The sequence below is a fragment of the Pleurodeles waltl genome, chromosome 12, assembly GCF_031143425.1.
Source record: "Pleurodeles waltl isolate 20211129_DDA chromosome 12, aPleWal1.hap1.20221129, whole genome shotgun sequence".
Lineage (NCBI taxonomy): Eukaryota > Metazoa > Chordata > Amphibia > Caudata > Salamandridae > Pleurodeles > Pleurodeles waltl.
This window is the reverse complement of record NC_090451.1, coordinates 471,063,084-471,083,894: the sequence shown is the minus strand read 5'-3', so window position 1 is coordinate 471,083,894 and position 20,811 is coordinate 471,063,084.

The following is a 20,811-nucleotide window of genomic DNA, read 5'->3' as shown; positions in this document are numbered from 1 at the left end:
TTCACAATTATATTTCAGAATCATATTTATGTATAGCTTCCGAAGTTTATCACTGATTTTGCTTTTCCTGGTAAAATGTACTGCTATGGCTGTTGTTTCATGACATATGTATTATACCATCTTTATTAAAAAAAATCAATCTGCTGCGAGGGGTTGACCATATAAAGTTGGTGAGCTGTCGCCTGTTCTCCCATGCTGTAAGTTCAATGAGATTGAGCAACAACCATATGTATGGACCTGTAGGATTTATCTAGCACAGTCGTGTATGATGTGGTTGCGAAATTTGTGTAAGTTTTGATTTTTCCACCAAGCCAATATCAAGCAAATTCTCTAAATCTACATGGAAGAAGCAGGGTGGAAAAATCATATAAATAATTATGCTATGTGCATTTTGGATAAATGATCCACTTTTAACGATAGCCCTTCAGCCCATTTTTACTGAAACTGTGTTGAAAAATCAATTTTTGCTGCCATTTTAAAATGCTTCTTTAGACGAGGAAGCTTCGTTAACCACTATGGAGCGTAAAGCTTTGCCAGTACTAGCGCAAGTGTATTAATAAACGAGCGTTCATGTATTCTGAATAATTGATTTGTGTAGAAAATAAAATAATGTAGAAAAATAATGCACGCATTTGAAAATGTGATTACAAAGCAAGACCGCCTATGTTCGCGAGGTGTACTACACTAGAGAATTAATAGTGTGAAATGTTGAATATATGTTTGACTAATGTAGTAATACGTCATATTAAGGGATATGCAGTAAGCTTTATTAATTGTGGACCTTAACTCAGCGAATGTCTTGGCCTAGTTTAATAAAATGGCTGACCTATGGAGTTAAACTGTCATTTTCCATTTTACATTGTGTGCTCGTATCTGGGACTTGCTTCCTTTGAGAACCGACTGCTAGAAGATGCTGTTTCTATTAATGTAACATTTTGTGTGTAATGTGTGTGAGACTGACTTTCTGAGGGGAATAACAATGGAGATACTGACTGGAGTGGAAGCTGCAACAATATTGTTATCTGACAAGCCGGATTATAAGGACATTGCAAGACAAAGCAGTCAATGACATGTGAATGGAGTAATAGTAGAATTCATAGATTTGGAGTTTTAGTTTTATTGGACAAAGTGTGAACATGCGATTAACCAATAGGAATTTGGGAAGGAGTTTTACTAGTTTTAATATAACAATACTACACAGAGAGAAGACAGAGCCATTGCCCATTTTCGTGCTGGCCGAAAGATCAATATTTCTTGTGCGTCTTGACAAGAGACGTGCTTAACTTTAATGCTTAGAGTCTTTGGGTTTTCTGAACTTCGTCCTGAGGACGAAGGCTGACTCTGCTTGCTGATCCACACTGAGGATAGGTATAACGTAATAGACTGTTGATTAATATGCATATTTGCTTTTTCTTTCTAGGTACCAACTACATTGTTTTGATAGAGCATAGTTAAATGTTTTTCCAAATGTGTTTTACTAAATTGTTTTGCATGAAGCCCAACATGCTGATGCTAATCTGCTGTTAGTTAAGGATCCTCACTAATGAAATCATGTTAAAAAGGATTAATGCTTTATGAATTTCTCTGCTAAACTTAATGTATGAAATTACTTCAACGCAGTTGACTTTGTTATTAATTTACACCATAACCTCAGAATGTGTGGTAGTTCAAGCTTTGATTAGGGTACATTTCTTCCACCGTTTTGGACAGCCAGTATTGTTTCGGTATGTGTTTCATTTGATTTTGAGATTAATCTACATGACCTTAGCACTGGTAATATAAGGAAATAAATATTCTAACTTTTACAAAAATGTGTGGTTATTCATGACTGAAAGGTCATGTGCGTGACAATTACTGACGCCATTGATTATCACTGTTATTGATTGCTAATGATTACTGATTATTGTGTATTGGTTATTGATTATTTACTGGAGCTATGGTAAGAGCATCTTAATTGCGAGTCAAAAGGTTCACCGTTCTATTCGGGCCCCCTTGAAGGTTTACTTTTTAAGGTCAGACGTGCTAACACCAGCACACCAAAAAAAGCATTGGAGTTTTACTTCTACACCCCTCCAGAAGGTGTGACCTTTTAGTGTATTTATGACAAAATGGTGCTGTAAAATTGATCATTTTTCTGGCTTATTCCAAAATGTACTTAGGTGAAGGAACCACCCTTAAATGTTGCTTAATAAAGCCATGCAGGATCACATGCTAGGACAGTCCTATTCCAAGTATTGACTTATCCCCCATCCCAGTGATGGAAGTAAGTTGACCTGACAGTGGAGGTGGACAGCAACCCCGTAAGGAAAATTTGGACCTTTGCACTTTGCAAAATTCATGCTAGATCTTATTAGTATTTCTCTTCAACAAGTGCTGATTTAGATTTTTATACCATTAACCTCATTGGTAATGCTATGTAAATATTGTACACAACGTTATGCATTTGAGACCATGTTTTTTTTTTTTTTCTGAAGGATAAACCATTCATGAAATTATTGCAAAGTACATTGTTCATTTTTGTCTTATTGATATACCTTGTTCATGGCGTAGGGTTATGAGATAATGGTACTGTATTCTGCTTCAGCTGCATTATTATAAACATATAAGTTCAGAGATACTAATATGACCTGACTTACGGGATGGAGGGGTATTTCAGGAGCAAAGCGGCAGGGGTGAGGTGGAGGGAGGGCTGGTTAACATCTACTGTCTCGTTCATTAAGACGTTGATAATTCTGTATCTGGTTTCTAATATGTGATTGTTTTATTTTATATTAAGTCAATTTATGATATATATATTTTTTTCCCAGTGTTATGTGGCACAAACGTGGCCGAAGGGCATAAGAGTACTTTACATGAGCACCAATAAACATTACACAAGGTCAGATTTTTGTTTCTTGTTTTCATTTTTTGTTTTTTTCAGGCACTAGAAGATTGAGGGGCATATTTACAAAAAAGTGGCACATCGGTCCTGATGCATCACTTTTCTTGCGTTCCCTTGCACCCACATAACACCACCAAAAATGTGGGTGCTAGTGCAGCAAAGCACAAGGAGTCTCGTAGGCCAATAGAGGATCGTCACTTTAATGCCTGACTTGGCCATGCATAAAAAAATGGTGCAGTGAAATCTTGTAAATTTCACTGCACCATTTTTTCAGGCCCCCCCAGCAGGGGAACGCCCCCTTGCATACATTATGCTTAGCACAGGCATAATGTGGCAAAAGGGGTTACAAAGTAGCGCAATGCATGCATTGCGCCACTCTGTGAATGTGGCACGGGGGATGGCCTCCTTAACGCCACTTTAGCATAAAAAATGATGCTAGGGTGCACAAGGCAGCTGTAGAGGATAAATATGCCCGTAAGTAATTTGTCCAGAATCACAGGATGGTGAGCTGATGCTGGGACTCCAATCTGGTTCCTCAGTTTGAATGTCAGCTGCTCTGGCCATTATGATGCATCTCGTCCTAAATAAAGAATTGAAATACGAACAGAAATAGTGAGGTGGTACTAGGATCCAAGGGTGTGAGGAACCATTGCAAGCCTATAAAGTCTATCTTTTCCTGACCAAGTGAGGTTTAAATGGTCGAGTTTCCTTGCTTGCATTAGGGCTAATGAGATATTTGATAGGTCATATCAGACTGTCAGCATACTTTTTTGAATTGCTATAATTTTATTATGTGGTTTGAAGGCTGCATTTCTGTGAGTAATAAAGTGAGAGCATACATTACATCACCCATAGGTGAAATACCACAAAGTTGGCCCCTGCAAATTGCCTAATATCAACCTTGACCCAAAGACATCATTGAAAACATAAGAATAATAATTTATTGACAAATAAAAAAGGAAAAAAACTGTTTCTGTACAACCTCTTAAGTATCCATTACTGGCCATTAATCAACAGAGTAGAGTTTGGCTGAGAAACGCATACTCAAATTGACCTTTTTAGGCAAGTTGAGTTGAATTTCATTCCATTCTGGTTGTCACATTTTCCTAACGACGCTATAACCTCTGACCGGAATACATTGATTTGAAATTACTGAAATGGTTGACATTTTTTAAACCTTTAATGTGATTAAAATATCCCACTCCTAATGAAATACAGTTGGCAGTGAAAATACTTTAAAACGTCTATTAAAAGAGAAAAATATTTTTTAAATTTTTCATACATCATTTGTCAGACAGTAGACTGAGAGCATGGAGAAAGTAAAATGAAGAGGATGTATGTATGTGATCTTCCATATCAAAACTTCATTTTTTTTAAATTTCTAGACATCACATTTGCAGCTGTCGGTACTCAGGGCTGATACCAAGAAAACAGCTTTAGAAAAAAAGGTTTAATCTATCATGTTAGTGAGGATGTGCAAAGTTGGAAGTTTATCTCTCATGGATTTCTTGTAACTCGCAGGAATGTAGTAGTCACACCCAGTAGTTTGCAATCCATAGATCTGGTGTTAGCTAAGACCTACCAATTTTACTACAATATGTATAATATGCTTACAGATAGGAACTTTCAGCCACCTCTCTTCATCCATTGGTCTGTTGCTGTGTCATTCACATTTTGCTTCCACCGTCTACGGCAAATAGCATGTGGCAGTGGGTGAGTGTACTTAAGCCACTGGTTAACTTCACTTTGAGTGACAGCATTTCGCTCTCTCACAAGGATCACATCTGTACACAACCTAGTTCCCTTCACTGCCAGTGTTTTTTTTTATTGTATACATACTTTAGTATTGCCTGTGTGATTAGAGCCTGATGTGATAACAAGATGCTTCTAATGCACATTCCATCTTTATCAGAATCCATCCTGTGTCAAGGTTGGTGAAAATTCCCTGTGGAGTGCGTCGGTGATATTTCACAGAATACCAGGTCAGATTGTGTCCAACTGAAACAGTTCTATATTGGTATCCTCCTTTTACTTTTTACTTTCTCTCCTCCTTTCTTTTTTTCTCTTTTCCTCCTTTCTTTCCTTCATTCTTTCACTGTTTCCACCTTTCATTCTACAGTTCTTTTTTTCTTTCCTTACCTTTCTTGCTTTCATTCCCTTCCTTCATCCCTTCTATCTTTCTTTCCTTTATTCTTTCTTCCCTTTTCTTTCATTCTCTACTTTTCTTTCCTTCTCTAGCTTTCTTTCCTTCTCTCTTTCTTGCCTTCTTGATCTTTCCTTCTTTCTTTCTCTTGTTCCTTCTCTCTACTTTAATTTCTTTCTTTCTTTCATTAAGGCAAGAAAGTTGCAACCAATGGCAGACTAACGGACGTTTACAGGTCTGCATTAGCGAAAAACTTTTATTTCACTAAAATTATGTGTATAACATAGTTGCCTATTTGGATTTTAGCCAGACATCATCCATTAGGCTGTGGTTGGTGTCATTCACATTTTTCTCTCACTCTCTCCAACATGTATTAAAGGGCAAAGTATCAGCTCACTTCAGCCATTGGACTTCAGTTACAATATGCCAGCCTTTCACTAGAAACCCACACTCAAACTAGTTACATTCAGAGCCAGAGTGTACTATGGAAATGTTTGTTTTTTTAGACCTAAATATTTTTGCCTATGGTAAATGTTACCATTGATGATGGCCTTGCATATTAAGAAGCAACAATGTTTTGCAAAAACCATGAAAAAACAAACCAAGAATTGCCAGAAGGCTGGTGGCCCACTGCAGACCAATTAGATTTTGCAATGCTTGTTTTTGCATTAGGGATCACTTGTTAAAATTATGTTATGGCCCCAAATTTTGTTTCTAGAAAGAAATCCCTAAAACCTTGCTCCATGCTTATAATCGAAAGGATCTATGTGAGACTCCACTTGCGAATTGAGTATTAAACACTTGACACACACCCAGGTGTTAGTGCAAAGGAAAAGCCAAGTTGAACAAAAATGTTATAGATGACTTAAAATGAAGCTAAAAATCTATAGACACTGCCATTCAATTTCAACAGAGAACGTGCAATCGGGTGTTATTTTCAGAAGCTTATGTGCACCTTGGGAGAGAGCATTTTAGCATGTAGACTATTAGAGAAAATTTGTTGTCTCTTGCATTTATAAAATTGATGATATGTGATGTTTGGGTTGATCTTGACAACTGAGCTGGCCGCATTACCACATTCCATCAAGGTGCATTGCACTACAATATATGAGATAAAGTAGTCCATGCAATACAGTATAATGTTGTTGTAAGTCACTGAGGAGTTCCATGACCATACGTACGATCATGGCCAAGTTCTGTCATAATGCATGAAATTCTGAGGTGACTTGCGTTATCCTTAAAATGTGCTACAGAAGGTCCTTTACACCTTAGAATACAAAGTTTCACTCATCCCCATAACCTAAAACAGCTTAAAGACTGCCTGTCTTGATTTTTCATATGATAGAGAATTTTTGGTTGCAGACATGAAGAATAAAAGCAGTACCTGTAGAGTAAAATTAAGCACACCAAAACACATTTAGTAATTTGTTGCAAAAATATGTTTAAAGGTATTCAGATGTAAAAAAGCTGTGAAACACACAATCTGCAAATAAATGCAGAAATATTCTATTTTTCCATTAATGACTTAGGGGGTCATTCTGACTTCCGTGGTCCTTTAACAGGACAGCCGAAGCCGCTGCAGGCAAAGGATCGCCAGTACTGGAGGTCTTTTGCCCACCATATTAGGAATGTTCCGCTGGGCCAGCTGGTGAAAAACAGCGTTTCCGCCTGCTGGCCCAGTGGAACACTCACCACAACATTGACACTGCTCATATTTGAGCCGGTGGCAATGTTGTGGTGCTTCGGGTGAGACAGTACCCATCGTGCATTTCACTGCTTGTAATTCGCTCATAATTCAGACAGTTAAATGTGCAATGGGGGTGTGCCTGGGGGTCCCTGCACTTCCCATGCCAAGTGTTCACCGCCATGGAAAGGCTGGCAGTTGGGGACTCCTAATCCAGAGGGCAGCGCTGCTTGCAGAGCTGCCCTGGTGGATTTTAACTGCCCGGACCAGCAGGCTGGCTGCAGCCTGGTGGTGTCAGCGGTTGGACCATGGCAGCTCTGCCACGGTCAGAGAGGGGCGGTCGGACTGCCCTGTCTGCGGCGGTCCATACCACCACCACTCCAGGATCGGAATGACCCCCTTAGCGTGCAAAAATAAACATGATTACATAAATATCTCAGATTAGAAGAATGAAAAGACAGTATCTATTTCTACTGCTTTATTTAAACTGCAGCTGTCATAATACTGTGTAACTTGCCTTTCATCTTGACTGCTGGCTGTGTGCATTATGATGCCACAACCTGACTGCAATAACTTATTTCAATGAGAAGCTATTCAATTTCATTACTGCACATGAGTATAGACATCAGAAGTCACCTGTAAGATAATTAAAGACTGGCTATAAAACAGGGATAACAGACATCCATGTGTAAGGGATAAAGCACCCCTTGCAGTACATTATAAGGACATTGCAAATCAACAAGTAGTTCCATTACCACATAGAGGTATGAGGCTGAAGGCTGAGTTCCCCTTGAAGGCCATGAAACTCTCTTGTCACAAACTGCTTTCATAAGTATTGCAGACACAAAGAACAAATGTAGAACTGTACTGCAACATTTAACACACCAAATTGCAGTTGGTTGTGTCTGACAAAAGGTATTAGGCTCAGTTTCATGTAGGTCAGATTAAAATCATGCAGTGATGAAACATGGACAGATTCTACCTTTTCTATATTGAACTACAGCGTTGGAAAACGATAAACATGTTGCCGTTAGTGTCGCTTGACTTCTGAATTCTTTTTACCTTAGAGAAAACAAATCAAAAGAATGAAAAGTCAGTTACTGTTTTCCATGTTTAAATTGCAGCTGCATTTATGCTCTGTGATCTTTCTTTCACCATGGGTGCTAGTTCTAACATCAGACATTGTGACGTCAGAACCAACTATAATAGCTTATTTCAGTTGATCAACTATATTTTTTCTTTATTACAGGCGGTTAGATGTGACACAGTTTGTCTATGAAAAGGGAATTAGTGATGGGCTTTTATACAAGGATTATGGGATCCAATGTATCATCTATAGAACTATAGATGGGTAACAGTGTGAGTGTGTTATCGGATATTCTTCACTGAGTGACATTGTTGGAAAGTGCTCTATTAGTAAGGGCAGGTAGGTACCTAAACTTCGTAATAAGGCCACAGTCACAATTAAGGTCCAGTCAAGGTCTCAATAAATTAATGTTTGCTCAACCTTTTGTAAGTAGGCCCGTGAACAGTTAGGCTTAATTTAGGATTCAGGTGTGTAAAGCATTTAATGTCAACAAAACAGTAAATAAGAAAAACACAACACACAATAAAAATCCAACACTAATTTATAAAAATAGGATTTTTTCTATCATTGAAATGACACCAAAATACATGTAGTGGAACCTAGATAGGAATTTGTAAAGGAAAAATCAAACAAATGTGCCTTTTAGTGCTTAAAAGTGAAAAGTGCCAACCACAGCTATCTGGTTGTGCTGCCCCAGGTCAAACTCAAAGTTTAAGGCCAACCACTTTGGAGCCTAAGATGGATACACTCAGCGGTAGGTCTCAGTCACAATTTTACCTTCAGACTTAGGCCCTGATTTAGAGTTTGGTGGAGGGTTACACCGTCACAATGGTGACAGAAATGCCATCCTCCGAAATGTTAATCTGATTATATCCTATGGTATTGCTATTCTGGTGGATGAGATATCCATCACCGTTGTGACGGAGTAACCCCGCCGCCTAACTCTAAATCAGGCCTTTGGTTTCATTTCTAGTTCTTTTTCCCTGAACTTGAGTGAGGCTCTTCTACAGGCTGGGTTGTGGTTTGACGACTTCAACTTGCTGCAGCACTACACCTCAGTGAAATCCCAGACGTCTTGGTTCTTGTCATCCACTGCAAAGAGCTCTGGAACTCTGATGGATCAAACTTGAAATTCAGTCTGGCCCGTGGTTCAACATCATCGGCTTGGCTCTCCATGACTATTCGGTCGCCTTATGGCTCTTTTTTCCAGTAATCCTCCAAAAGACTCAAAATTTCTGGATCTTCTTGGAGAGTTGGGACTACAATTCCCACAATGCACTTTGTAAAAACCCTTAAAAGTCTACTGGATGATGGTCGTCTAGGCTCTTCTTGCAGGATTTGATGCAGGGGACTCTTGGTACCACTTTTGTACCTGTTGCTTACAGGGTGTTCACTCCTGGATACTTAGAAGGAAGACTGCATTATTTTTGTGTTGAACTGCAGAGTATGCAGCAGGTGCACTTCTTCAGAGTGCAGCCCTTCTTGGTGCAGACCAGAGGGCTTATTTACAAAACCTGTGCACCACCGGTGTGTCACTTTTTGTGACACATAGGCAGCACATAGTACAGTCCCATATCTACAAGGCCACGCAAAGCTATTTTGAGTGGCTTCTCATGACCTTGTAGATATGGTGTAAGGCAACGCAGTGCAAGTTGCTCTGTTGCCTTACACTGCATCAGGGATTCATTTTATGGCCTTAGTAGTGGGTTTTCCCGTGCAACACCCATGGGTTTTGATGCATTCCCAGATTTACAAGAATCTGTAAACCTCGGAATGTGTCAAAATCTTACTCCTTCCCAGGGGAGGCACAATGAGGAGACATATCGTCATTCCTCCTTGTTCTTTCCTCTCTCTATGTGGGCTGCATTTTGCAGCCCACATAGAAAGAGGGAAAATACTCCATGGATTGCTTTTGAGCAGGAAAGTACCTCTTCCTGCGCAAAAACAATCCAGTCTGTGATGCAGGCATCCTTGCACCTTGTTGTGAGGGTGTCTGCATTGGCACTAGGCAGTCCATTGTGTGCCAGCATTGGGGTAGAGGACTGAAATGCACTGTTTCCTGTATATATGGCACATTTCTGCCCTTTCTCTATAGTAACTTGCTGCACTGCCCTGCGCCACAGGGCCTCTAATTAAGCTCCCAGGGGTTCAACAGTGCAGTCCTTCTGGTTTCTTCCAGCAGGGATCTGAGTTGGTGGGCAGCTCTTTTACTTTTATCCAGGTTTTTGGGGTGATATGCAGTCCGATGGGGTACAGGGTGCCATCCTCCGTGACGAACGCTTCCTGTGCAGTGTGACACATTTTCATCCCAGAAAGCACTGTTTCACAATATTGAAGATGGAGAAAATCTGTCCTGGAAGTTCAGGTCTGGCTAACCAACATGCAGATGTGGATAGCCTTTCCCTATACTTCCATTCCAGCCCCTTTCCTAATCTAGTTACAGGGACTCTCACCTGGCTGGAGGTGCAGGGAATAGGGGGAGGTCTGGTTCCTGTCCCATTGTCTTTCCCCCTTTAAAGACCAGTTTGGCCACCCAAGCACTCTTCCTGCCCTTGCATCTGCTGCTGCAATTCTTTTATTACCAGATGGTGTCCTTGTCTTAGCCCAGACCACTTCACAGCTCATAAAGCATGTCACAGACTAACCAATAAGGAGAGTCTGCTACAGGGCTAACTTTAGGTAACTTTAGCAAAGAGTTCAAACACTGCTTACCTGTAATAGTTATCACTCATCAATCATTAGCAACTTGTTGGATGTATCTTAGCTAATAATTTGACAATTTTACCCACTTCCTTAGCTCAATCCTATCAAAAGATAGACTTTATTAGTTTTAAATAAAGCCTTCCCATATTAGCCTATAGAGCTAATATACTACAATGAGGAAATCAAAATTGGCAGTTTTCTCTCAATCGCACTTATAAAACATCCTTTACAATATCCCTGCTTATAATTACAAAGCACCCTACCCTTGGGAACATAGGGCAGACCAATTGGGTGATGCATATGTAAAAATAAGGTAGTTTGAAACTTTGAAAGTACTTTTAATTCCAAAGACGAATGTGGGCTTCATTTTATTTTAAAAGCAGCCTGCAAGGCAGGGCTGCCTTTAAAATGACAGTAGAGACCACAGCAGTGCACCCATAAGTGCCGTAACTTCCCTGGGGTCCCTAAAACTACATGCCCTACCATATATTAGGGACTTACAGGTAAGTTGTCAGAGCCAATTATAATTATGCCTAATTGTCATACACCTTTTAAACAGAGCACTGACCCTGGGTCTTGTTACCAGAGCCCAGGGCATAGTCAGAGTCAGTAACCACCACTATCATTCAATGGGGATTATCAGGGCAAAAATGATTACTTTCTAACAGACATCAAATCGATAACAAGAGCAAAGCTCAAGTTGTCTTTCATGTCACTCAAAATCCCAAGTTAAAAACCATCTGTAGGAGGCTGGTCTGGTTTGTAGTGGGTACCTAAGGTACTTACACCTTATACGAGGTCCAGTTATCCCTTATTAGTGAAATGTAGGCAGTGTTCTAGCAGCTTAGGCTGTTGAGATGTAGCTGTAGCAGAGCAGCTTAGGCTGAGCTAGGAGACATGCAAAGATCCTGCAATACCCAGTACACAGTACTTACACAGTACTTACACACAATAAAAGACAATACTCAGTGTTACAAAAAATAAAGGTACTTTATTTTAGTGAGGCAAGGCCAAAAATATCTTAGAGGCAATACTCCTACTGGATGTAAGTATTATACACAATATATACACTAGTAACCAAAATCGGGTAAGTAAACAGTCATGGAATAGTGCAATCAGTAGAAAATACAATAGAATGCAATGGGCCTGGGGGCAATACAAACCATATACTAAAATAGTGGAATGAGAATCACAAATTCCCCCTAGGCAAGTGTAGTGTGTAGATGGGAGCTGGGAGTATAGGAAAACACCAAAGGTAAGTAAAGTACCCCACCCCAGAGCCCAGGAAAGCAGGAGTAAAGTACAGCAAGTTTCCTCAAGACACACTACAAGTCATGATAAGAGGTTTTGTATGGACCAAGCTAGATTTCAATCAACAAATGATGGATTCCTGGACCTAAAGACCTGTGGAGAGAGGAGACCAAGTCCAGAAGTTGAAGAAGAGTCCAGGAAGGACAGGAGCCCCTGCAACCTAAAAGATGGTGCAAAAGTGGATTCTCCAGTAAGAAGAAGGGTACAGAAGAGAACCAAAGAAGATGGCTATGGATTCATGCTTGGTGCAGGTGATGTCCCACGTCGAGTTGTTGGATGCAGGCTGTTTGCGTCGCTGGATTCCACCAACAAGCCTTGGTTCACTCAAGTACGTAGTTTGTATCAAAATGGAGTTGCCTGGATCCAGGTGCGCCCTGGGGTCTCAACTCAGACTGAGGAGACAGAGGGGGCTCTCAGCACTTCAGAGAGTCCACATAAGACCAGGCAGCATCCACAGGAGTCCCAGAACATGGGGACAAAGAAGATGCAAAGTGCGGTCATCGCAGCACTACAAAGGAAGGTCCCACGCCTCCGGAGAACCACTCAGCATGTTGTGCATCGCAGGATTGAGTGCTGGGGACCTGGGCTACACTGCGCATGAAGGATTCTTGGTAGAAGTGCACAGAAGCCCAAGGAGCTGGAGAAGACACAGTGCCCAAGGGTACTGTGGCATCAAGGGAAGGCAAGCTCTTACCTCCACCAAATTTGGATAGATAGACCTTAGGACAGTCTGGGTCACGTCGGTCTACCACCTGTGTTCCAGGAAGCAAGCTCGTCGTCAGGAGAGGAGTCTCAGTGTTCCGGTCACCGTCACAGAAGGGTGCCTGCAGAAGCAGGGAAGTGACTCCGTCACTCCACAGGAGATTCCTTCAGTTCTTCTGGTGCAGGATGAAGACAGGCAGTCCTCAGCGCGTGCACACCTTAGAAACTGTTGCAAATGCTTGCTGGAGCTGAATTTGCAGGTCACAAGAGTCGTCCTGGATACTTTGTTCCAGTTACAGCGGTTCCTAGAGCAGTCTGCGGTTGATCCGATGGTCAGAAGCAGAGGATACAGAGGATTCCTAGAGGAGTCTTGCAAGCTGAATCTGAGGAAACACCCAGAGGTCTCTCCTCTAAATATCCCTGAGAGGGGGACTGGCTACCTATCCAGGAATGCACCTATCAGGAGGGGTCCCTGGCATCACCTGCTGGCACTGGCCACTCAGAGGTATCCAGAGTGTCCCCACACCTTGGACTCCAAGATGGCTAATGCCAGGGACACACTGGAGGAGCTCTGGGCACCACCCCTGGGGTGGTGATGGACAGGGGAATGGTTACTCCCCTTTCCTTTGTCAAATTTCATGCCAGAGCAGGTACTGGGGGGTCCCTGAACCAGTGAAGACTGGCTTATGCAAAGAGGGCACCATCTGTGCTCTTCAAAGCATTTCCAGAGGCTCTGGGAGGCTACCCCTCCCAAGCCTGTAACACCTATTTTCAAAGGGAGAGGGTGTAACACCCTCCTCCGAAAGGAAGTGCATTGTTCTGCCTTCCTGGTCTGAAGCTGCTCAGTCCCCAGGAGGGCAGAAACCTGTGTGTGAGGTGAGAGCAGCTGGAGCTGCAGTGGAAACCTCAGAAAGCTGGTTTGGCAGTACTGGGGATCCATGGTGGAGCCCCCAGGGTGCATGGGACTGGCCCCCCAAATACCATATTTGGAATGGGGGAACAAATTAATGATCTTAGACACCTCACATGCCATATTCAGAGTTACCATTGTGAAGCTACATATATGTATTGACATATATGTAGTGCACACGTGCAATGGGATACCCACACTCACCAAGTCCAGGGAATTGGTCCTGGACAACTTGGGGGTACCTTTGCTAGTGCAAGAGTGCCCTCACACACAGTAACTTTGCACCCAGACTTCAGTAAATGAAGGTTAGACCTATAGGCGACTTATAAGTTACTTAAGTGCAGTGAAAATGGCTGTGAAATAGTGTGTGCATTATTTCACTCAGGATGCAATGGCAGTCTTGAAAAAAAGGTTTGTCTGAGCTCCTTATGGGTGACAAAAGAAATGCTGCAGCCTAATAAGATCTCCTGGAACCCCAATGCCCTGGATACCTAGGTACCATATACTAGGGGGGTTGAATGTGCCAATTAGATTTGGAATATGGAGTCACCAAAGTATAGTGACAAATTTGGTAAGTAGAGAGAGCATAAGCACTGGAGTTCTGGTTAGCATACTGACAACACACACATAGGCCACAAACTATGAGCACTGGGGTCCTGGCTAGTAGGATCCTAGTGAGACAGGTAAAACATACTGACAAACAGGTAGAATTTGGGGGTAACATGCCAAGAATGAAAGAAAGATGGTACTTTCCTACACCATCCCTGTAGTTCACTTTTTACCCATCTATAATTTGATGTTATGTATCATGCCATAAATCTTCTACCCCTGCTTTCATGTGCTACGCATGGACAGGAGGGGTAAAGGAGGAGCCACACACAAATAGCTTCTCTACCCTGTTAAAAATGTAAACAAAAATACCTGGGCTCCTGCCAACCACACCCAATATGCTGTGACTTCCCTTTGCTCCCATCCAGAAACTATGCCCACTGCTTTCACCCACTCCTCTGACAGGATCTCAAAGAACCCACCCTGAGCAACCTGGAATTTCTTTATCAGGTTTCTATAAAAGCTGTGCATAATGTTGAAATAACTTTATTTAATTGAGTAATAGATAAATAGGGATATAACAAGATATATGTTTATGGACACAACTGTCTCTTCACCACTGGGATAATGACGTAACGTGTTCAATTGCCATAAAGTTCAAACTGTTTGTAGACTGTGTTGGGGTCTATCCAGAAAGACCTTTTTGGGCAGGTGCACAATAAGCCATGCTAGGAATTCATATGCATAAATTATTACCCAGTGTACCTATCACTGAGTAATACAGTACAGGGTAAATAAGCGGAGACGTTTGATGCATTTTGAAAATGCCCTTTTTAATTACTTGCTTAGATTGATTTTCCTGTTGTCTCTTAACATTTTCTTAGATTAATTGCAAACAAGCTTCACAGGTCAAATATCACCACCAAACACATATAATCCAGCAGTAAATATCAAATGCTCTGCTTAATGACTAAATACAGGAGTGCATGCTCTACCATAAAGCATTTGTAGGAAAAATAAACTTTTCTATTTCTGTGTTCATTAAAGGAAAGAATATGTGATCAATATGAGGCGAAAAAGAGAAGAGAAAGAAACACATGGCAATGTATATTTTGGTGTGGGTGCTACATATTGAGAAGGGAATATCATTATTCCTTAATTTCAAATCTAAAATATCAAATCAAAAATGAAAACAGGTCAGTATGTGTAGAATTTCTATGCCTAATTCCACATATAGGTATATCCTCGAGCTACAAACATGTGGTATTAAGAATAGTAAATGTATATTTCCCTATATGTACCTACCTTTCGATACTTACGTCCTCAATATTTTTTACTTAATATTAAGGTGTAACGATATGTCCTACTCAATATTTCAGACTACAATATGTCAAGAGGCATATGAAAGGTATTTAACTTGAATGGGCGATTTACAATGTAGCATGTAATGTTTTGTATCAGGGGCACAACCTGAAAATGTAGGTTAATTTTTTACAGTCACAGCACTTTTGATGAGCTGAAGAGAATCTTGAGGAGAGGAGACTTGAAAAAAACAATTATTTTTTCCTTCCAGTATGCAATGAGATTGACAAGTGCATAAGTACATTCTTTGAGTTTCAACATTTATGTGTGGCCACTGGTATGTTGGAAGAAAAGAAAATGCATGATTCTTCCTCTCAGAAAATGGCAAAAGAATGTTATACCAAGGGGCATATTTATACTCCGTTTGCGCCGAATTTGCGTCGTTTTTTTCGACGCAAATTCGACGCAAAACTAACTCCATATTTATACTTTGGCGTTAGACGCGTCTAGCGCCAAAGTTCATGGAGTTAGCGTCATTTTTTTGCGTGAACACCTTCCTTGCGTTAATGATATGCAAGGTAGGCGTTCCCGTCTTAAAAAATGACTCCGATGCATATGCGTCGTATTTATACTCCCGGGCAAAAATGACGCCCGGGAGTGGGCGGGTCTAAAAAACCTGCATTTGCGCTGGATTTTAGCGCCTGGGTCAGGGCAGGCGTTAAGGGACCTGTGGGCTCAGAATGAGCCCAGAGGTGCCCTCCCCTGCCCCCAGGGACACCCCCTGCCACCCCAGGAGGACACCCAAGGCTGGAGGGACCCACCCCAGGGACATTAAGGTAAGTTCAGGTAAATATTTTTTTAAATTTTTTTTGTGGCATAGGGGGGCCTGATTTGTGCCCCCCTACATGCCACTATGCCCAATGACCATGCCCAGGGGACAGAAGTCCCCTGGGCATGGCCATTGGGCAAGGGGGCATGACTCCTGTCTTTGCTAAGACAGGAGTCATTTCAATGGGGGATGGGCGTCGTAAAAAAATGGCGCAAATCGGGTTAAGGCGATTTTTTTGCCTCAGCCTGACTTGCACCATTTGTGGACGCCCATACGCCATTTTCCCCCTACGCCGGCGCTGCCTGGTGTACGTCGTTTTTTTTAACGCACACCAGACAGCGCCGGCGGCTAACGCCGGCTAACGTCATTCAATAAATACGGCACCCGCATGGCGCTTCAGAATGGCGTTAGCCGGCGCTAATTTTTTTGGCGCAAAACTGCGTTAGCGCAGTTTTGCGTCAAAAAGTATAAATATGGGCCCAAATGTCATATGTTTATGATCAGGTACTGAGTGGAAGAACGCAGATGCTGTGGCATGGTAATAGATTTGAACTCTTGAAATGCCCAGCTTTTCACGGATATCCTGCCCACCATATTACAAGTTTCATTATATCCTATAGAGCTTGCAATATGGATGACGGGATATCCGTTATGTTTGTTGTGGAGTAATCCCCTCCATTATAATCAGGCCCTTAGTCAGCTTACTCTACTTGTTTATAAGCAAACTAAACATTAGCATCATCCAACTAAATGATAAAAGATTTAAATTTTTTCATTGTAATATCAAAAGGGCCCTGCCAAGCAAGATAAGGGGAAGCTACTCCCAACTTTTAAGCTGTCCATCGATTTGATTATTATTATTTAAAGTTAACAACTGTTTTATTGTAGACCACTGTCTAACAATGAAATTGTTCTTTTGTGTACAAAAGTCTAAGAAATATGCAGGGGCATAGAATAAATCAATATCCCACAAAAAGGGAGAAAGTTGCCTTCAAATCTTAACCTCTTTGGAGCGGGCGTCGGCCACTGGCCGATGCCCACAGTACCTCTCTGGTGCGGGTCACGACCAGTGGCCGACACCAGGGAGGGAGTTAAAAATCTCCTAGGAGACACGGAAGATCCTCTGTGTCTCCCACCGCCCCTCACACGCCCCTTTGTGACGTCAGTCCATCACAGTTTTGTTTTCCCCATCGGAGGAAGGCCGCTTCCTGCTCCGATGGGAAAAAACGCCACCAAACGGCCTTCCTGACGTTCGGGGAGGCCTCGTGTGAAAGGGGAGACTCTCCCCTTTCACACGAGGCCTTCCTGAACTTGTTTCCTGGCCCTCAGGGATTTCACTTGGGGGGGTCGGACCCCTTGGAAAATGGGCCACCCCCCTGGGGCATATTTTTTACATAAAGGTAGGTGTCCCCGGGGGGGGGGGCACTATTGCGCTCGATTGCAGCCCCTGGGCTAATTTTGTTTTTAAAAAAATAAAGAAATTGACAGGGGGTCGCCCGTGGGCAGGATGACCCCCTTGGGGCAATACTTTTTTTAAGTAGTTGTAGGGTTTCCCTGGGGGCATATCTACATAGATAGATCTATCTATATAGAGTTAGATATATCTATCTATACATATATATATATATATATATATATATATATATATATCACTTTTGTCAATGTATGTGTGCTTTCCATGGGGCTGCAATCCGCCCCCAGGAAAACCAGACCCACATATAAAAGTGATCTCTCTCTATATATATACGTATATAATATATATATATATATATATATATATATATATATATATATATATATATTTGCCACCAGTTGTCTTGCAGTTACAGCTTGCGTCTTCAAAGCAATGCCAATACTTCAACTGACGCGTTTCAACTGTAGCTTTTAGGCAGCAATAAAAAAGTCAAGTAAGTCTTGTGATCATGTTTCTGCTACAAAAGGATCAGACTTTTGTCTAGTGGCATTTTTAGTGCCATAAAGAAGTGCAGAAGGTTTATATGCCTACTGCAAAGAGCAAATCTGTATTTTATGTAAATAGCTAAGCACATTAGTAAAGTCAGCCATTACCTGTGCTATAATACAAATTAAATGTATGTGGAGGGTGGGGTGCAGCTATGGAGAGATAAAGGGCAGTTTTGCTGGGTGGTAATGAGGGAATCCGAGGAGGAGGACATGGGAGTGGGAGCACAAATAATGATTGTTGGACTGGGCGCTAAAGGTGCTAAAGACTGTGACGATTTGTATGTGACAAGGTGTTTTTTGAGTGTCTTGAAAGAACGTGCTGATTGAGGGAAGAAGCGCAGGTAAGGTGACCTCTACTGTTGCACGTATCACAAACACACAAGCAATTTTGTGACTGTCTACGTAGGCTAGTGTTTTAGAGCCACAGTTTAGCCAGTACCAGAGATGGCATCTCGTTGGATGACTGCTGCTCACGCCCTCACTCGGGTTATGGAGGACAGCTCTGACATAGGATCAGACGCTGAGACAGCAGATACTGAGACAGCATCTGAGGGATAGGACAATGGTGCAGACTCTGGGAGTGATTTTTCAGTCGGAGGAGTCGCATTCGATAACTCCTTTTCCAGTAATTATGAGGGAGGTGATGAGGACAGTCCTGTTGTCCCTTCGCAAGCACAGTCTGTGTAACAGGGCAATAGCGGGTTAGCCCAATGCAGAGAGCAGGTAAATACGGCGGTAAGCACAGTGAGAGAGTGCTCTCTGGGAGCTCCCCAATTTAGTTCAGCACCAAATTCCACCGCCCAAATAGTATTGTGGAGACATCAAAATTATCTATCACAAAACAAACTGGCTTTGTAAGGCAGGCACCTGTGTTTTTAGTCCTGAGCTCGGCGGCCATATAGGGAAACATACTAAACCCAGACATTTATGGATACTAGACATCCGGGTGTGACTTGTGTTGATTCCCCAAAGTTTTCTTACCCAGAATACCCTGCAAAGCTGAAATGTTGATTAAAAACTCATTTTTTCTTGCATTAATGTCACACAAACTAAAGGAATATGCAGGGAGCCACAGAATTCCTACCACCCAGTGATTCCTCACCTGTCCTGATACAAACACTACCCCATTTGAGTGTGTGTACCTAATGCCTGCGACAGGAATGGATCACCCCAGGGTCAACAGTTGCCTCATAAAAGGACCAACATTGACCGTTGTGTGATCTATTCCTGTCACGGGCACTAGGCCTCCCCACACAAGTGAGGTACCATTTTTATGAAAACCCATTGTAAGGTGCAGCTCATTCATTGGCTTTGGGAACCTAGGCATCTTGATGAACCTACAAGCCCTATATATTCCTGAAACCAGAAGAGTCCAGCAAACGTAATGGTATATTGCTTTAAAAAATCTGACATTGTAGGTAAAAGTTACAGAGTAAACGTGAAGAAAAATGGCTGTTTTTTAGCTCGGTTTCAATATTTTTTTATTTCAGCTGTTATATTCTGTAGGAAAACCTTGTAGGATCTGCACAAATGACCCCTTGCTGAATTCAGAATCCCATTCATGTCACTAACTGGAAGGAGGCTGAAAGCACCAAAAATAGTAAAAATGGGCTATGTCCCAGTAAAATGCTAAAATTGTGTTGAAAATTGTAGTTTTGTGATTCAAGTCTGCCTGTTCCTAAAAGCTGGGAAGATGGTGATTTTAGCACTGCAAACCCTTTTTGATGCCATTTTCAGGGAAAAAAAACACAAGCCTTCTTCGGCAGCCCTTTTTTCATATTTTAAAAAAAAAATACAAAAATTGAGCTCTATTTTGGCTAATTCCTTGGTCTCCTCCACTGGAACCCACAAACTCTGGGTACCTTTAGAATCCCTAGGATGTTGGAAAAAAAGGATGCAAATTTGGCATGGATAGCTTATGTGGACAAAAAGTTATGAAGGCCTAAGCATGAACTACCCCAAATAGCCAAAAAAGGGCTCAGCACGGGGGGAGGCCCAGCAGCTAAGAGGTTAAACTGGATGACCATTTCCTGATTAGAAGCATATTATTTAAATGAAACAATTATTTACTTTATCAAACTTTCTAACAGCTAAATCGTTTTTGGTCCTCAGCACATTGTGCACACCAGGGCCCCCTGGAAACCTATATTGGAGCATAGATGGAATGTTGGACTCTTGCTGTTACTGCTCTTTTTACTGGCACATGGGGAGTGTGCTCCATCTCCCATATGCCACTAAGAGGAGCAGGAGAAAGTGGGGCCCTTTAACAGTACAGTGTCATATAGAATCCTCAGCTAGACTACTGAACAGGACTTTTGTGTTCTTGCTGTTGTTTCAATTCGAACTTGGAGAGCAACCCCCATCTCCCAGAAGCCACTAATGGGAGGTTGGGTCTTTCAACATCAGAGCACTATTAAGGTCTGATGGCCAGCCCGCTGCTTGGGACTATTGTATTAATGCTGCTGTCTTGATTGGGACAGGGAAGTGAAGCTCAAATCCCAGAAGCCACTGAGAAAAGCAGAAGGAGGTAGGACCATTTAACATTACAGTACTATAACACATCCTCGGCCAGGCCACTCATGGAATGCAAGTGAGCTGAGCCTCTGCAAAGCCTGGGCCAAGGTTGGGCCCATCAGTAGCTTGTCAACAGCTCATCATAGACTAATTTGGGCCACCACTTTTGTAACCTGTTCTTAGCACAGAGTTGTGTGTGTGTTTGTGTCTGTGTGGGTGTGTATATATGTATAT